This window comes from Chrysemys picta, chromosome 8 (assembly GCF_011386835.1).
Source record: "Chrysemys picta bellii isolate R12L10 chromosome 8, ASM1138683v2, whole genome shotgun sequence".
In the NCBI taxonomy this organism is placed as follows: Eukaryota; Metazoa; Chordata; order Testudines; family Emydidae; genus Chrysemys; species Chrysemys picta.
Genome location: NC_088798.1, coordinates 43646239 through 43666260, shown reverse-complemented (window position 1 = coordinate 43666260; position 20022 = coordinate 43646239). Strand labels below are relative to the sequence as shown.

Genomic DNA, 20022 nt, shown 5'->3' with positions numbered 1-20022 from the left:
GCTTATTCCAAATCTGGATGAATATGTAACTATCTTAGAGATATTATAACTAAATATTATAACTAAAATCAGTATGTCAAGGACACAAACTGGGGGCTCAGCCTGTATTTTCTTTAAATGTTGCTTTATTTTTTTAAATTCAGTAAAGTGGAGGGATTGGGGTATGTGATCTCTAGGTAAGTGGAAGGTTGTATTCTTTCTACTAATATTTCACAGCAGTATGGCATGGACCCATTTCTCCGTCCATTTGCCAGAATGGCAGAGTGAAGATTTGCTTTGTAACCAGTACCTTGATCAAGACATGGAAAGACATACTTAAATATACTGAATGGAAGGTTCTATTTTTCTTAAACAATGAGAAGCTATATCATGGTTACAGATCAAAATAATTTCCTGTGTTCAGGCCTTTTGTTTCTATCTAAATTAAATAGTTACAAGTTTTTAAATAGTATCTCAAGAAAGAGCTTGCTCCCCACACACTTTCTGAACATAGTAGCTTTAATATATGGAAGTCTTATCTTGTGAATGTGGTTTCTTTCTGACGTTCTAGTAAGAATAGGCCACAGCTATTCATGAAATGGAATAGTCTTGGAGACCACACTTATGTGTAACATTTTTGTCTCTGCTGTTATCCAAACTGATACCAAAAGTATGAATGCAGAAAAGCGTAAATCAAAGATTATCTTTAGCCATTTCCTTCCATTTCTTCCATATTAGACAAAGAGTTCACTTCTTGAATAAAAAAAATAATAAAATGAGTGAGATTCATATTCAGCCAACTTTGTCTCCTTTTTGCTTTATGTTAGGAATAGGAAGGAGATGAATTTACATATTAGCAATTGGGATTCAGAAAGTGGTCGTACTATATGCAAGCTCTGCTCTCAGGAGTTGGGGAGGTAGATATTTCTGCTGAGAAGATCAGCAGGAAATAGCTAATGACATTAGAATAATTATTTGTTAGGCTTCAGAGTCAACATTTCATTGAGCTGAACGGGAACAATTTGAAACTCTCTTAGGATCATTAACAGTATCTTTGCCTCCTATTGGGTATGCACATGTTCAAAATGTATCTAGATTTTTAGAGGGAGCGAAATAAGTGCCTTTTACTGTAAGGGTTTTAGTCTTCAATCAAAAGTAACACTGCAAAGAAAAACAATTCTGCATAGAGTTGAAGTATGTTAAATATAAATATTTATTTTTATTTTTTTACATGGAAGTGGGAACACTTGCTGTTGACATGAAAATGTTATCCTTTGTCTTATGTGTATATATTTCCCTTCTCTGCTCCCAAAAAACAACAGTCACAGAGCTTGACTCCGAAGACTTGGCATTTCTCTAATTCAAATTAAATTTAAAATAATATATAATTAGATTTATGTTTGTCTTGTAAATGAAAGTTATATTCTTGGCAGCAGGAACCAAGGAGCTGGCTGGTGGAGAGAAAAAACAACTTCTTCCTTCCCTTGTTTTGTCCGAGCTCCTTCCTTCCTCTGCCAACAATCACAATTCTTTCTTCAAAGGGAACACACAGTGAGTCAGAAAGAGCCTCACTTTTCAGTTTTTATTTTGTGTTGTACAAGCTGAAGCAAATTCAACAGTTCAGCTTCGGGGCTCTGCCTACTAGACTCCTAAAGCAACTGACATTGTCTATGTTGTGCCAAAATGGCTCCTTCTGTTACATCTTCATCAAATTAAGCAAAATAGGAAACATGAAAACAAATATTTTTCTCAATATTTCAAAATGGAAAACCTGAGAGATTCACTTTACCTCTTGCATAAATTCCTGTAAATGACAGCATCTCTTACTTCCCCCTTACTGTACAACTTTCTGTTCTGGCTCCTCACATACATACTTGGGCCCCAATCCTGCAAATATTTCCCAGTTCCCATGTGCTTAGAGTGCAAAAAGTGTTTATAGGATGGCACCTTAGATTCTTTCTCTAGAACAATATATCACAATTACAGTACTTTGTGGTGCATAATCTTTTTTTTGGCTATCTGTGTATCTAACTATTGCCCTTGTTGTTACTATCTTGCAACTTTCTGCATTGTATGTGAACCTATGTTCATATATAACAAGCACACTTAGGTAAATGCATCTTTGAAAATTTGAGTTTCAGAGACCGGATCCAGGTTGTGGCAGAAAGTTTTTCCTCATTCTTGCCTCATTCTGTTACGCACTTGTATGATACTGTAGGTTAGCAGGATATGGTCCATTTAAAATAGCTAGAAATTAGAAATTCCACCCATTCTTCTCAATGTAAGAAGCCAAACTGACTTTTAGTAGGGAAAAAGCCTTGCCTGGAAGAGTGCGTATACAGCAGTCAGTCGCTATATGTGGAAAACTAAGGATATAATAGGGAATAAAGTGAATGTGAAATGTACTGAAACCAAAGCTACTATAAGCTAATGCTGTCTGAAAAAAGTGAAAGAATTGTGGTTAAATCTATATGTCGAGGAGGTGACTTTACTCAGTGGTCTAACATCTATAAGCAGTGGTTCTCAGCTCTCTATGTGTTATGTGGGCCACATTCACGTGATATATATACAGGGGTGAAAGTAACTGAAAACACTTATCGGTACGGGGGGGTGGCTCTGGCCCCCGGAAGGGGTGGGGCTGGGGGTCAGCATCCCCCAGCCAGCCCTTGGCCCGTGCTACCCAAGGCTCCAGTGTTGATTTAAAGGGCCCGGAGCTCCGGACACCACTGCTGCTCCCTTTGCCCTTTAATGTCCCTGCCCCTTTTGCCTCCCCTGTCGGCGGTCCTGCCAGTACGGACCCTACCGGCAGGGCCCCCAACGGGGAGGCAAAAGGGGCAGGGACATTAAAGGGCTGCCGTGGCAGCGCTTTAATGTGGGCTGGGTATGGGCCGGTGCAGGTTCTTACCGGTACGGAGTACCGGCCCATACTGGCTCACTTTCACCCCTGTATATATACTACCTGTATGGCCCTGATGATGTCACATGACCATAGTTGTGTGCTGATTGGACTGCAAGTGGTCCATGGGCTACGGATTGAGAACCATTAATCTACAGTATACAGCACATTGACTTTCTGGTGCCCATTCCTAGTTGTAATGGACAGCCTTTCTCCTGCCCCCAGAACCAGGAGGGGAGTGACACCACCAAATCACTAAGACGTTACATAATGTGCAAAGGATTTGTGCACTGAAGGTCCCATGTGTACAGGATACGAATGCAAGGCTTTAAAAAAATTACATATAAAAGGTGTTCAGTTTAAGAGTTTGGGTTTTGTTCTTTCAAAAATCTAGGACTTTACAATAATGTTGTACTGAATCTTCTGACTTGTCAGATTCTTCTTAGATCTGTAACCAGCAAAAATAGCTACTTCATGATGCCTTTGGCTATAGTGTAAGTATTTCCAAAAGTCACTAAAGAGAGATTGTCTAGGAGGCGATGTCTTACTTATGTGTCATGAATTATTATTATGCAAGAATTTATGTACATTCAAATTACTATTTGTTGTTTGTTTTTTTTTATTCATAAACACAATACTGCTGATTGCTGATATAGTTGGTTTTGTCAATTCTGACCTCATTGACAAATTCAGTGGTGGTTAGGAATAACCATATGGAGGGATAGTTTGTTATCCTGAACTTACACTAGGGCACTTTCAAAAAGTTGTCTAGTCTTAATCATTAAGGACTAGATGTAGTAAAACCATGTCAAGTTCATAGTAAGACTTGAAAAGTGGTGATTTTAGTCTAATGTGAGACTTTCTTGCACAGTCCACGAGCTACAAGTTATTTATGAAATGCATGGTGTTTGAGGCAGAGAGCTGTAGAGACGAGAGTCTGCATTATATTTGTTTAGGGTTATATTGAATTGCTCCCACAAAACATCGTCAGATGCTTTCCAAGCCAGACTGGGTGGAGCATTCCTGAGGAAAATAGGATCAACGGTTCATACATGAACATGACAGGCCTGTGATCACACAAGCAAATAGTGTATGGTGGCTCAGTTCTCTTTTGAGAGGCTGTTGTCTGTCTGTTGCTGGGGATAATACCTTTTTTTCTTGACATGAGGGTCTGGATATAATGATTTAAAGGCCTGAGGTGAATTGTAGGAGTGATCATGATAATCACTGTAATTTCTATGGCAAGAGTCCCTTGTTATGTGTGTAGGATGATTTGGGCCTTTTTTCCTAAAGAAAAGGGCTGGCATACATTAAATAAAAACAGAAATGTTGGATCTGATGTTGGACACAGACTAAAAACAACCCCATGTATGCGCCCTCTTTTTCCCCTGGGGGGAAAAGACTGGCTCATCATTTTTAGCTTTGGGGCCAAATCACTTGGGAAACTGGGCAAAGGGTGTTGCTTTTGCGCTGCTGAAGCTGTTGCTGTGGAATGAACAAGTAACCACAGAAACTAGTTTATTCAGCTGGATCATCATCTTGGGTTAGTACAGTTTTCTTTGATGCTATTAAAGTTGCAGCCTGTTGCCTTGAACCAAACATACTTGTGTGTGGTGTCATGTTTATTTTCTCAGTCCCTGGTGGCAATGACTCAGAGCCAAATCATCCTGCTGCAGGAATTACCTATGAAGGGAATTGGAAACTCCATGGAGTTTCCCTGGCATAGTTCCCTACCAGATGGTGCCTCCGGAACCCCTCTAAAGGGGCTTCCACAGTGCAGAGGTAGAAAGATCTTAAGTAACTGTTGCTTTAGGTAGTTTGAATTACTTTGGGTGCATGAGAGGATAATGTACCTGCTCATCAAGCTCTGCCCACTCCTCAGGTATAGCTCCACATCACCATAGACCCCCCATGGATCCTGGGGAAGTTGGGGAGGGCAGGGAGAAGTATGCCACAAAGGCTGCCCTTTCACATTTCCATGGCCCCCCAGCCCCACCTCCAACTGCTGAAGGGCTAATATGCCCTTCATTTAATTTTTATCAGGATTCTAACATACATTTCAGTTCCATAGGGTATTGTACACTGGTTCATCAAACATACTGATAGTAGGAGACCACATCATTCCAAGATTTTTGTCATTGAATCTGAATAAAATATGTCCTAGCAATGAGGAGAACCAATCTGGGATCTTTGGAAATGAGCATTACATCATCCTTTTCACTCTAGTTCATAAAAACAGAGGGGAGTTATGAATTGTGATGTGCTTAAAGCATTTGAAACCAGACATTTTGTATGTTCTTACAAATTAAGTCTGGGATTTTTCAAAAGGCCCTTAGGAAGTTAGATGCTCAAGTCCCATTGACAGCCAGGGCCCCTTTCAAAATCCCAGCCTAAATATACACATGGAGATTTTTTCCCCTAAATTCAAAAATAAAGTAAAATCACTCCCAGACTGTTTTCTTGTTTGCCAAGTTTCAGAATAAAATAGATTTTTGTATCCAAGTAATGAAGCTCTGAAAATAAGAGTTTATGGAAATGCTGGTACAGCAGTAGTTATAGCAATGTTAATGGCACCGATACAATGATGTGATGCTATAGGCTGTTAATCCTAAAGAAAACTTTCTTGGAAAGAATTGAGCTGCAGAGCTCAAGGGGATCTCAGAGGAAGTTGGACTGAAAAATGAGAAAAGCCTTTTTGGCCAATATAAATCAATCACTATTGCTTTCTCATTCGAGAGACTTAGATTGCAAAAACCTAAGCGTTTTTGAACAGAAAAGTGATCACCTCTAAAACATTTAAAAGAGCTTGTGATCTATATACATTTTGGGATTTTTAAATAATTCTGTTTTAAAGCCTTGAAAAGGTTTTGGAGAAGTTCTGGTGGGTTAACTGAGGAAGGCACCATACAGTTTATCTGTGCTCACTGGTCTCAGAGTGAGCTTTAGGTTGTGAAATATTTAGTACAAATATACTTCTGGAAGAACTGACCCTTGGAAAAATTGCAAGAGGAATTGCAATGATGAAGACTGATTTGAACCCTAAGATAATGCCAAAAGGCTACAATACCATAGCCTGGGAGGTTTGAAGATTTTATGTGGAGGGGCCTTTAAGATGGCAAATGTAGCAGGCCAGGTTCCCAGGAAAGCATGTCGAAGTATGGTTTTGCAAACTTTCCAGACTTCTAAAGTGTCTGATGCATTTCCTGTCACAAGAAACGAGGAATGTTTGGAAATGCAGAGCTAAATTCTGCTCCCTGTTACACCAGTGTAAATCCAGAGTAATTTAACCGAAGTCCTCCTGAATTACTCTAGTTTTAAACCAGAATAAATTAGAGTAGAATTTGGTCTATAAAAATAAAATCTCACTTATTAACTACAACTAGATTTTCTGTTGCTGATCACTAAGAAAAAAGGGTCTTCCAGTGACCACATCTTGGTTTAACAAAGCTTCGAAAATGTTGATGATGGAAAAGCTCACCCATGGATAAAAACAACAAACCTGGAAGTATTTCGAAATAAATTACTCACCATCAATTAAGCCCACCCACTTAGGCTCATAATTACTAATTAATGACAGATAATTGTTTTGTCTTGTTTAAAGTATTTCCTTCATTTTGTATTGTTGCTTACAGTTTGTATTTATATGAGCATTTCAAGAATGAAACAAAAAAATATGGTCTATGGTGGAAAAATTAGCAATACTTCAGCAGAAATGTGGTTGTCTTCCAGATAAATGAATATGGGGTTCTTTGGAAAATGATAATGTAGGAATAATTAAACAGAAGGGACTGGAGATTGTGGATACCCAGAATGCAGACAGAGCATATGCTGTGCCTCTAACAAAATTTTAATCTTGTGAGTGCTCGTTTGATTTTTAATACCTTGGACATAGCTCATTAATTTGCAAAATAGAAGGTTAGTGCTTATATCCTTGAAGAATTTTCTCTGGGCTCCTACAAATACCACTTCTCTATATGCAAAAAACATTTGTTTCCTCATATCATTTACTTTCCTCAACTATAACAATGTATGAAAAAAGTGAAGTAATCTAATTCAAGATTTAGCAAAGAAGAAGAAATCGAATTTAAAAGACTGTTGTAGACACAGATAACCTCAGGACACCATATATTCTGCAATTCCATGGCCACAGAATTTGCCACAGAATTTATCCCTTACCTAAGGACTATGTGTAATTGCACAACAATCTCTCAGCATTTCATTTTTTTTTAAATTGTGTTTGTACTCTTAGCCTATTCCTTCCCTGCACTGCAATCCAATTAACTCCCGCTGGGGGAGATAACCTTGAAAATATGCAATGAGTATAAACTGATGCAGTGATGCCTGCCTACGTCTGTAGAAAGTCTGAAAGTAGGGCTCCGAGCGATGTGAACCGCCTCATTCATCTCAATTAGTGCTTCACGTGCTCAGTGATTTCACAATGGTGGGATATGGCACTTTTTCCAAAATGCCAGAGAATTCAGCATTTTTGCAACAGAATGTATGATTTTGCAGAAGCCTAACAGTTTGTTTTGTTGATCTTCAGCTTTCCCCATAAGAGAGAGTTAATTGGATTGCAGTGCATGCTCCCTGCACCTTTCACTGACCCAGGCAGCAGGGAGGTGAGGGCTAGGAGTAAGAGAATCTGAAGCGGACTACAAATTTGCCTCCTTTCTGGTACATATTGGAGAAGAAGACCACCTGGAGAGCATCATGGGAGCTGAGGCCCAGGGAGTACAGCTAGGCCACCTAGAGAGCATTAAGTGGGGTGCAGGAAATAATCACTGTCAAAAATTATTATTAACTATATGTCAGTGAGTATTTTCAGCTATGACCCATAGTGTGTGTGTGTGTGTGTGTGTGTGTGTGTGTGTGTGTGTGTGAGAGAGAGAGAGAGAGAGAGAGAGAGAGAGAGAGAAGGGTATTTCATAGTGATGGAATAAATTAATGTTTCAGAGGAATTTAGGGGGTTGCTGCTGTGAAATTAAGTACCATTGTGACAGAGTTCACGAATACAGGGCAGAGAGTCAGAGACCAAGATCCTGAGTTGTGGCTCTGAGGAACACTTAGTGGAGCTCAGGGGGATGGGGTGCAAAAATATCAGGTTGAATTTTTTTTTTTTGACTGAATGTTTTTTCCATCAAAAATACAGATTTTTTTTTCTAAATCTAAATAGTCTGTGGAAACATCAATTTCGACAACATTTTTGTCAGGATAAAGTCAAAATTAATCATTTCAATTCTTTTATTTCATGTGGATAACATCAAAACATTTTGTTTCAATAAGGTAAACATGTTTTCTTTTGACTCATTTCAATGCATTTCTTTTTTGATTTTTATATTAAACATAAATTAAATATCATGTTTAATATTAAAATGCATCATAAAATACATATGTGTTGACATTAGTGAAACACAATGTTTGACCTTAGCAAAATTAAACATTTTGTTTACGCCGAGTCATTTTTTTTTCTGCATTGAAATTCCATAGGAAGTTTTGAAATTTCAACTTTTTATTCAAACAGCTTTTGATTAAAATGAAAACAAATTTTGAAATGTCAGAATTTCCCCCTGGAACAGAAACTCTGTTTTCCAGCCAGCAGTAGCTGTAAAATACTCTTATGCTCGCCTGCACCTAATGCTGCTCTGTGCCAGGCCAGTCCCACCGTGCAATTTAGAACAGCTTGGAGGGCCGCAGCATGCTGGGGCATAGGGATGACCTACACATCATCTTTCCACCAACCACTCTCCTTGCAATGACGTCAGACAGGGAAGGTTGCAGAAAATTATTACAATGACTCTGCATCACCTGAGAATCCCCTAAGTAGGAGAATCCTTCAGTGGGCAGATAAGCTGGTTTTAGGGCATCTTTGTACCAGGATCTGGGCCAAAAATTCTTGCTATTCCAAAGATCTTCTATAAGTCCCCTTGGGCTTCTTTTAGCGTCCATTACACAGTTTCTCCAGCAGTAAAATGGGGATAATAATATTTGCCTACTTTTAAAGTCCTGAGATATAACACTTTCTATCTGTGCATTACCATTATTAGAGAGAGACAAGGTGGGTAAGGTGATCTTTTACTGGACCAACTTCTACTGGTGAAAGAGACAAGCTTTCACGCTACACAGAGCTCTTCTTCAGATCACGACAGCACTGTAAACATTACCATTATTAACATTCTCCAAGATGTCCCCTTCCTGTATATATTTCTTTGGAGAATTATGATACATTCTACAAAGCTGATTTACTGATCTCAGAGAATCATTCCCTTCAGTCTCACTTTCCAGAAGTGGGAACTTCAGAGAATCATATGACAGTGCACCCATGAGAATATAAGTATTTGGGGCACACTGATGGATAGAAAGCATTCACATCTGAGTGAAATCTGTATTTGACATTTATATTTTTGCAAATGTGTTGTTTTTATATCTTGTTTAGAGACATTTTTCCATGATTGCTTTATGCATAATCAGCTCAGAGTGCCAGTTTTTACAAATTTTAAAACCAAAATTCAGTTTTAACACTCACAATTTGTTCCTGTCTATACACTAATGTATTTTATTCATTAAGGGTCTTGGACTGAACCAAGTTTTTCTTCATTATTTTTTGTTCTAATTGGCTTACCCATTAATACTAATACACGAGATGCCATAATTAACAGATCAAAACAGGAAAACATTTCATAGTAAACAAGTACATGACCTTCCATAGAACACAAAGAGTATTTATTAATAAACAAGTGAGCTTGGACCAATATTATGTGGTGTCTTTTGTACTTCAGATTTATGTGAAGAATTTGGAGTTACGTTCAAGCTACATGCTCATTGCTGTGCAGTTTTCCAAAGCTCTCCATTTTCTGTTTCTAATTTTATTGTACACCAAGGGCTAGTTTGCATTAGTGTTTGAATGCCACAGTGTGCTCAGTGTCTGAAAGTCTGGCTTCTCTACTAACACATGCCAAGAAACCATTTAATAAGCGTGGGTTTTTTTTCCAGAAATGTTCATTTTGTGCCATTCCTTTGTTTCCCAGCAGATAAAATCACCACATAGCACACGCCTTTCAACCATCTGCCACTAAAAGAAGAACCAATGTTGGGGCGAATCAGGGACAAATGGAGGAAAAAACCCTCCCAGAAATGGCTTCTTGAAAATGGAATTAAAGACAAAAAATATGAGAGAAAAGAAAAATGAAAATCACAAAAGAGAGAAAGAGACTTTTTTTTTTAAATGAACACTTTTAAAAGCAGTTTCCTATTAAGCTGTTCTGATTTTTCTGTTTTAAATCCCATTCCATACAGAGAGAATTGGAACAATAAATGAAATATTGATGAAAAGTAAGGAAAAAACATCAAAATTAGCAGACGTTAGGAATATGTGGAGTTACAGGCCTAATCCTACAAACACTTATGTACTTTCCCCATCCAAATCAGTGTTTGAAAGATTGGATTCTAAAGAGTTTAATTTGTCTAAGAGAAACTACATTTGACTTTTTTACTCACCTAAAATCTCTTTGGTTGGTTGATTTTTGTTTTATTAAAATAGGGAGGGGTTTTCTGGCAAGGAAAAATATAACCTTGAACTGAAAACTGAAATATGGCTGTCTCTTGTTTTATTGACAGCACTAAAATAAGAGATACCATTACAAAATCTCTTCTCTAGCTAAAGGTGGACAGTGCACAGGGTATTTCTGTTTAATGTCTCGGTTTATTTCTTTGTCAAATGAGACAAGTACAATACAGTCAATCCCACTAAAGTGGCTTGGTTTCCAGCACTGAAAAAATGTCTAATCTTGTCTTACACTAGTTTTCATCAAAATAAATATAATTTTGACAGGTTTTTTTGCTACCAAAGTCTCTGTGAGAAATATTTGTAGTGACCTTTGTACTGAGAGAAGAGATGCCAAAAGTCATTAAAAGTTATATGACAACATAGCTAAATTGAATACAACAGTTTAATCTGAGACCATTTGAATTTCTCTGTTGTGATTTTTTTCCTCAGAGAAACGCAATAGCATAATACCCAGCTGCATGATAATATTGGCAAGCAAGGCAATGAATTTCTACTGCAAACCCCAACACTGAATGTGCTGTGTTTTTAAAGAAATCCCCTTTTGTACGAGATATGTAATGCCCTTTTGTGCCAAAATGGTTTGCATAATAATGGTTTTCTTTAGTTATTTGTTGTCACGTGGTGGAGCTGCTAAGTGAGCTAGGCACTAACAACATAAAAGACAATTTTCCCTTTTCCCTAAATCTTTTGTGTGTGTATGTCTTTTAGAATTTAAAAACTTTTGTGTGTTTGGAAAAGATATCCACTTATTAACATTTCAGGTATAATTATTACTTTTCCTAATTTCTACCTTCTCAGTTGAGCATTTCTTCAGAAGAAGAAGAAGAAAAGAAGCAGCATTATTTCCTCCCCACTCATGGGAACCTCTAACATCTTAAAATAATGGACTAGATGCTCAGCTAATGTAAATCAGCATAGTTCTATTCAAGTCAATGGTGATATGTTGACTTACACAAGCAGAGGAACTTGTGGATAGAATCCTCTGATTATAGAGGCTGAATGAAATTAATGTTAATTGAGCAAGTTGTGCAACGTACATGAACGATACATTATGCCTTTGTGATGAAGGCTACTAAATGACAAAAGAGGGCTTTCAAAAGTAACTGCTGCAAGGGAAAAATTCTTTCATAGCTTCATTCAAAGTGTTCTTAAAAATGTATTTAAAACTTTAGTACTTTTGTGTCTTTTGGTCTAGAGTGGTAGCAAGAAATATTCTCAAATGAGCTATAATTACACTAAAATGGGGCTTAATCCTGTATCCAATAAAAGCAGGATTGAATTTTAAGGTCTAGTTTTTCAGCTAACGTAAACTAGTGTAACTCTGTTCCTGTAAATATTTTGAGTACTTAGAAGCGACCATAGGATTTTTCCATTGACGTTATTAGAGCTAGGCCAATTTACATCAGCTGAGGATCTGGTCATTAAATTGTAATATTTCAGGAAAGAGCATCTGGAGAGTTAATGTAAATCTATTTAGTAAACATGTTTTAACAAACAAAGAACACCTCACAAAATTAGACACGGAAGGAAAAAACATACAGAGTCCTAAAATGTGGCTCTCTTTTTACTTTTGTGTGCCACTATAAGGGTGGGGTGGGGGTGGGCATTATAATCAAACCAACAAAATTAACATGAAAAAAATCTACAAATTTTATCCATATATTGACTACATATTACTGCCAGCTGAATATATATTTCTATGTTCTTTGTTATGTAGAGCACCAAGAAATCATCACAGCTTCAAGCAGTTATCATACTATCAGGACCAGAGACAGAGAGAGAGAGACTATCACTACAAGCAAAAAACAAATACTGGAATGAAGGTAAGAAAGGATTAACAAAATTATTCATTCTTCATTTCTTTTAATCTGAAATCTCACAATTAAACTGCAAACTGGCTCATCTTGGTTGGAGAGCTGATGCTATTAATGCACTCCTGGATAAACAAGCTATTAATCTATTAACTATAATCAGATATATTATCTTAGATCATTCCTTCCTTCAGGATAACCTGTATGAAAGCTTCCTGGGAGGAAGAAAACCCTGGGAGGAATTTTCCCAAATTAATTGTCAGGGAGGGACAGGCTTTACCAGTACTGCTACTGGTTGCTCCCCAGTCCTCCATAAAATAGAGAGAAGTTTGGCTCAAACTCGTAATCCCTATGATATGCACAGATCTTAGGAGAAGAGTCCCTTCTCTTCAATTACCCCTTTTCCTCCAGGCTTCTATAACTCTCTTGTTCTTCCCTAATAGACATAACAAGACTTTTGATGTGCTCATTGTTTCCCCTTTTAATTTCTTTAGATATGTTGACGTTTTCATTCACGCACTGAAATTAGAGCTGAATGTTTCCAATATACAAAAAAATTGCCTTTTCAAATATGTCACGTTCATGTAAATACTTCAGAGTGACACAGATGGTCAAAAAAATCGGGGCAATAAATCACTAAGCTGGGGAGGGTTGTGGTTTTTTCCCCTGAAACAAACAGCTGTTTTTTCCACAGCCCTGAACGTAATGGACTATCCAATTGTAAAAAAAACACCCACTCTTAGTAAAAATGCTAATAACCCATCAAAAGATTCACCATGTGCCACCCCCATATTGCATACTATATGTGATTTATCTTGTGTTATAATAAAGGCAAAAAATGCAATTGATACAAATGTGAAGAGAGCCATTCAATTTGTATTTATTGTATGGGAAACAGAAAGGGGTTCCAGGGCTAACCCCAGCTCCCAAGCTCTTAGGCTTCGCGTAAATGGGTTCCACGAAGGAAGCCTCTAATATTACTATTATATAATAGTAGCCTAAACCTAAGGTTACAGCAGCCCCCACTGCTCCTGTGCCCCTACTTTGCTAGGGACAATGCTGATTGTATGTCCCCTTCTCCCTTATCTCTCACATACATGCACTGTCCTGGCTCTGCTGAATTTGAGGTCATCTGCAGAAAGGGGGCAAGGATGTATCCCACAACAAAGTTAATTTTATCACAGCAAAACTTCACTGTAATTAGAGTTGCAGTTTGCACATTTCAATGCTTTGAAACAACTGGAGGTCTCATTTTCCTTCCCTGAAAAGAGAGTTTTATATTCAAGTTTCAGAACAGTAAGAGGGAGCCGCACTAAAGTTGAATTAACTTATAAAATGTGTTTAACTAAAAAGTATAGAAAACTTTCTTTATGCTTTAGGGCATAAGCTAATCACCAGGAGGAAATTTGCCCCCTATATTATTGCACATTAATCTTAATTATTGAGCATTAAGAATAACGAAAACCCAGATCCAACCACTGTGTGGAAAAGTTTGGGTCTGGATCCAAGAATTGTGCCTCAATTTTAATTCATTGCTTCTGAAATTTTAACTGATTGCTCTGAGAGAAAGGATATCAACTTAGATGGGCTATGGGTGTGTTCCAGTATGGCAATTCCTAGGATACTTCCACTGCAGCAAGAAGGTGATATAATGCATTTTTTACATAATATTTTTCTGCTGCAGTGAAAGGTTTCATGTACTTTTCAGGTTAAAAATCCTTTTTTTCTTCTGTCCAAAAAGCTGCCAATAGGTTAGCCAGATTCTTCCAAGCGGAGATATTTGTATTATTTGCAAGATGACCTATATGGGTGTGGGGGTGGGGGGGGAAATCCCTCTTCTTCCTAGATAATTTCGTAGTTCTCATGCAAATTATTTAGAACATCTCCTGCTAGGTAAAACTTATACAAGAGACCAGAAAAGTATGAAGCATAAGAAACACCACTGAGCTTGTTCACCCTATTTGGAGGGAAGTTCTATAGTTCCTGTAAATTATCATTGATCTCATCAATTCTTTTGCACAAATAATTAAACCATACATATCTGCTGTATTCAGAACTGGCCTGGTCTCATATCACTAGAAATACATGGTGTATAGTTAGACATAATTTTAATGTACCATACATAGGACATAAATGTGATTGATTTCAGAATTGCATTTCCTAGACAATCACTCCCATATACTTTACACTTTATGCAATATATAAAGAGGTTTGTTGTGTTGGGGGGGGTTCTTTTTTTGGTGGAGGGGTTGGTTGATTAGTTTTGTTGTTGTTTTGTTTGGGGTTTGTTTTGTTTTTACTATGTGGCCAGTTGACTTGATCATTAAGGAACATCAAGGAATGAAGAAGGATGCTTTCTTGAAGTCAATGGAGTAAACTTAACTGGGTCTGATTCAGTTCCTAGTGTGTTCAGTGATCACACAAGATGCTTGCAGGAGCTCTGCTTTATTCTGAGTACTGTCCAACTGACTATGCAGAACAATAACAATCATCTGGAGAGCAGCTCTTCTCTACTGCTGCTCCTGCTCCTCCACTTCCCTATCAGACAGCTCCTCCTTCTAAGACTCTCATGCTCACCAGTCCCCATCCCCCATGGGCCACCGCTGCCAAATTTCCTCCCTACAAGGAAGCCCCTCGATTTCCTATGGCACAGAAGAGAAATTGTTGTTGCTGCTGTGATACATCCCCCACTTGGAAGGAGTGCTGTGGTGAGGGAAGGCCATTCCCTCAGCGTGAGACCTACTACTTCTGGAGCACCTGCAGGGGAAAAGGGGTCAGAGAGCCCTGGTAAGTGGGGCCTGGGATCCCCAGAAAAGGAAGATGAGAGGGACTGAGAGCCCAACCAAAGGAAGTGGGTAGAGAACCAGATAGCCACAACTGGGTAACTATGACCCATGTCAGGTGACTGGGGTCAGGATATAAAGAGGTGCTCTCCTGTATGTCACAACTTTATGACGGGACAGGAAAAGGAGAGCAGGAAGGTCCAAGACAAAGAATAGAGAGTCCGGTACAATGAATGGCATAGGTCTGATAGGCTGGTGTGAAGGGAGGTGGTATCATTGTCCTATCCTCCCATTACCCATTTCAGGTCATCTAGTGGTGGCAGGTGGGGAAAAACCCTCCACAGCACCATCCTGAAGCAAGCTCTATATTGGACAATAAAAAGGCAGCTTCCAATATTAAAAAAGCCTCATTAAGGCCTTTGACCCATATGGATTGGGCCCAAAACAGGAAAAAGAAACATTAGGTGCAGCAAGCCTACCCTTATACTATCTGGAAAAGAGTAATTTGATTACACCAAACATACAGACCAGGATAGATATATTTCCATTCCCTTGCTGTGACAACTCCATTTCAAGCAAACTGAGCCCTTTTACTGCTCTATGACCCCTAAATATGAAAATGCAAAGTTCAGCCAAAACAGAGTCCCAGAGAATTTTAAGATCTGGGATAAGGTGGGGATCCAGTCACTGAGAAAGCTTTTCAAAATAGCCAAGTTCTGAGTCTTGAAGAATAAAAAGGAATAACATAAAATGTTCTTTAGCTATATATGTTTTAACACAAAGGGTTTATTCTTACATGTTGGCATGTCTTTATTGGCGCCATTTATTTTTATAGCAGTGAGAGCATGACTGCTTTTATGCCACTGTATTTGATTGTGTATGACCGTTGCTTTAAATTTACAAGCATCTCTTGTTGTTCATGAAGGGAAAAAAAAATCTCTGTAGAGTGTTTCGTTAGCTCCCTGTTGAAGTTAAGCAACAGATATCTATGGAAAACTCTTAAAGGATTATTCCTAACGGTGCCAGTGGGACCCTGGCTTTGCTTATAAAAATATATGTGCCACTAGAAGCCACAAAGATACAATTGTCTCAGATTTACTCCAGGAAGAATTATCAACTTTCTTTCAGCTGAGGTACACGAATGTGGATTGCAGCATATACCAATATTCTCTGAAGTGGGTCAGTGTTTGTGCTGGGTTCCAGACACCTTGTGTCCTGATTCTCTTATGATTTATGCTGGTCAAGAATAATTCACTTGAAGTCAAGTAATTTCACTGATTTAGTGGAATATATCCTGAATTACACTGATGTAAATCATAGAAGAATCAGACCCATGAACTTTAACACAGAAAAGATCATCTGACACTTGATAGATTGTTGCAGGAATGAACAACAGAACGTTTAGAGTCTCGGAAGACCATTGTCTCCCAAAGTTTGTCCCAGTTTGATCCCAGAAAATGTAGTCACTCTTGTTGAAGTAAGCTTGATCTCATTTTAACAAAAGAACTCTGTACATCAGCCTTTTCTTTCTACGAGAACAGTAGTTTTTTTACTGTGCCTCAAGAGACAAGTTTTCTCAAAGAGATTGATGCGAGATCCTTATAGAGTTGAAGAAACTTTGTGAAAACCAAATTATATACCCAGGTCTTATAAGGAAAGACTGCCTGAAAAGGAGCTGTCTCAGATGTTCATATTTAATGATCAGTTATTTCTCTTTATTCCCCCCATTAACTTATTTCATAAAGTTCCCATTCTCTTAGAGGTGTGTGGGGTCAAGCAGCAAAATTCAGACCTGGATCTGGATTTTTAACATCTTCAGTCCAGTGACATCTAGGGATATTCAGATCTGGGGTTCTAGTTTGGGCCCATCTTGGACTTTCTCGCCAAACTACAGATGATCTCATGGGTGAATTGTTGTAACAGCATCTTCCCTGACAGTTGGGTGCTTGCTAAATAGATTTCTTCTCATTGTCTACATACTGTTGCTAGGAAAAAACAGCTGATTAGAGAGCAGTGTAGTTGCTAGTTAATGTCATATACACTTGATAGAAGTCTTATCAGAAGCTCACACACTCACATGAATACTCGTGATTAGAGTAGTTTTATCAATATAAAGACACCCATTCTTTTCATTACCTGTTGGAAGCAATCTTTTCTGAGCTAAGTTTTAAAGCTTCAAAGCAATATTGCCTGTCACCCCTCACTACTCATGCCCATCTCGCCATGACGAACAGATGCAGCAAAGGAAATGCCAGGTGGTATTGTGTTTTCTTCCTCTATATCTGCTTCAATGACATGAATAAAGTTAGAGCGCTTTGAGCTTCTTTGTTTTGCTGCACACACACAGGCGGAGTCCTTGGAAGGCCTTTCAGATGCTATCTGCAATGAAACACATCACCCGGATATTGAGGCTGAAGAGCAAATGGATTCAGGCAAATAAATCACATCAGAAGAAGTGAAGTGAGGACAAGACTTAGCAGTAATGCTGAACTGTAATTATGTCCTTTTGGATGGCATGATTGATCCTGGGTTTCAGCAAGAAGTTGCATGCAAGATTTTTATACTCATTCCCTACTAGACATAGCTTTTCCTTAATGCCATTTAAAGATTCTGAAAACAAAAAGACAATCCTTTTGTTTTTTAAACTCCCATTTCAATTCTTATGAATTAAATCTCTTGTCACTTGTTCAGCTCCTGTCACGGCAAACTGTTCCTATCAATCAAAAATACACATTTCTCTAGTTTATGCAAAATGACAGTTTTAATTCTGTCTCCCCTCTAAAGACTACCAAAAGAAAGTCCTTAATCTTAGAGAAAAGCTAGGAACTGTAAAGAGGATAGGGTATGATAATGTTTTGCAGATCTTTTTCTTAGCCTCATAAGGCCAATCCTTGACCCTTGATCCAACTGTTTTGCTGAATGCAGCTATAAAGCCAGCAGATTAGCCCCCGAAGTATTTCTTCTACTGAAGGCAATCATCAGGTCACATAGAGCTGATATATCAGCTCCCAATCCCCTTAGCAAGGGGACTCTCTGGGACAAAACAGGTGTGGTTGAGGTGTCCATTGTATAACTTGACAAGGCTTGGCTGTTCTGAAGGACTCTAAAGACCATTGGCAGCTGGATGTATGCTAGAACAGCTCTGAGGCTTACACCAGCCCCCAGGACCAGGGAATGAAGGATGCAGACCATATAGTTGAATTTTCTTTAAGTAATTTGAATGATATGAAACGTCTTTTTACAAAGATAGAAAAGATTGGCAAGGAGGGAAGGATATGTTAATTTTCCCTCAAATAAATCATCATCATCTGACTTTGCTTTGCCTTCTTCTTTAAATAAATTGTATAAAGAGGCCTATACACTATTTATAAAATTGCTTTGGAAAATCACCAGGAATTAGTTTATAATAATTTTACTGTAACAGAAATTAACATATTGGAACTGGGGATCTGTTGGTGGAAACTTTACTAATATGCTTTAGCCCCACTGATATCAGTAGGATTCCTTGCCTCAATGAAGGCTTGCAGGATTATGTCCCTGGTTTGTAAGTGTGGGATTGATGACCTGTGATTAATTTCAGAGGTATTGGCAATTGAATTTTTTTGACCAGCTATCAGGGGGTAGCCGTGTTAGTCTGTATCTACAAAAACAACAAGAGTCTGGTGGCACCTTAACGACTAACAGATTTATTTGGGCATAAGCTTTCATGAGTTAAAACCTCACTTCTTCTTGCATCCGAAGAAGTGAGGTTTTAACTCACGAAAGCTTATGCCCAAATAAATCTGTTAGTCGTTAAGGTGCCACCAGACTCCTTGTTGTTTTTGACCAGCTAGTTTCTTCTGTGTCCCTTGAAATAAAGGACAATGTGAAATCCATAATGGCAAAGTCCTGACTTCTATTTGCATGCTTTTGTGTTTAATTAAATGAATGTGCCTAAATCCTGACAAGATGGGTGTGGCAAGCAGGGTCCAATGGGAGTGTGCATTTGATGAATGGGGCTTTGGGGTAGAGTAGCACCACTCACTTTTACTGCTTCAGTCCTCTAGGACAGGTATGCAGTCTTGGACACATTTTATTGTGTATGGGCTCCTCAGCATGTTATAGTAACCTGACCTGGTAGAGGTGAAGCTGAGTACATAGGACAACCACATACAGTACAGGTATGGAGTCTTAAAGCAGGGAAAGTATTGTATTAAACAGCACAAAAACCAATTCAAAGCAGCCTCAAATATGGCTTTGACGTCTCTGAGCAGATATGCCACCTAGGGACTAATCCAACTCATTGTCCCTGTTTCTGCAGCCCCTGGCTGTAAAAACAGTGAGGTTCAACTGTATAGGTCTTGGGGTCAAGATTTAGGGGGCTGCACGAGGTGTTCTGCAGGGATTCTTTGAATAAAATAATTCAATAGTGGGTGAGAGGAGGCATGGGTGGGTTAGGGAAGGGCCATGGACCCTTCTGGACCTGGGTAAGAAGCCACAGAAGTTGTGTCAATCACTCCATGTCCTGAAGGGAGGATTCCTCCCTCTAGATCCCTGCACGCTTGCCCAGTATCCAACCCAGAAATTTGGATTGGCCACTGAGCTAAGGTTTTGTATGTGTGCAAATTCTCTGCATGTGCCCTTGATCACCTGGTCCTTTATATTTAACTTTTTTCCTGTTAACTCATGCATGGCTTGCATAGTAGGTGTTGGCTTTGTGCGTGTGTCTCCTACACCCTTGCATTCATCATTCACAGACAATACATCACCACTGTGTGCCCTTTTATGCCTTACCTCATTCCTGCTTAGTGCTATACAAAAGGGCACAGTCAACCCAGCAACAACTGAAACTGTAGCACGCTAAAGTATTGCGCTTAATGCATTATCAACAATGACAAGTCAGCCTCAGGATATTTCAGGAACTCAGAGAACATTTTTTTAATGCAATAGTTTAAAAAAAAATGTATGTCCCAAGCAGAGAGGCCTCTTCAGATTCTCTGCAAGTAGCAT

General features: G+C 38.6%; 1 long non-coding RNA gene across 1 annotated transcript in view; it reads left to right on the top strand.

Annotated features, from left to right (window-relative positions):
- The window catches only part of LOC101938322 (uncharacterized), a 107697-nt gene that overhangs the window by 75755 nt on the left and 11920 nt on the right, over window positions 1–20022 (top strand). Inside the window, exon 4 of the long non-coding RNA XR_010589740.1 lies at window positions 12157–12262. This is a non-coding gene — a long non-coding RNA (uncharacterized LOC101938322). The remainder of the gene's footprint in view (window positions 1–12156; window positions 12263–20022) is intronic.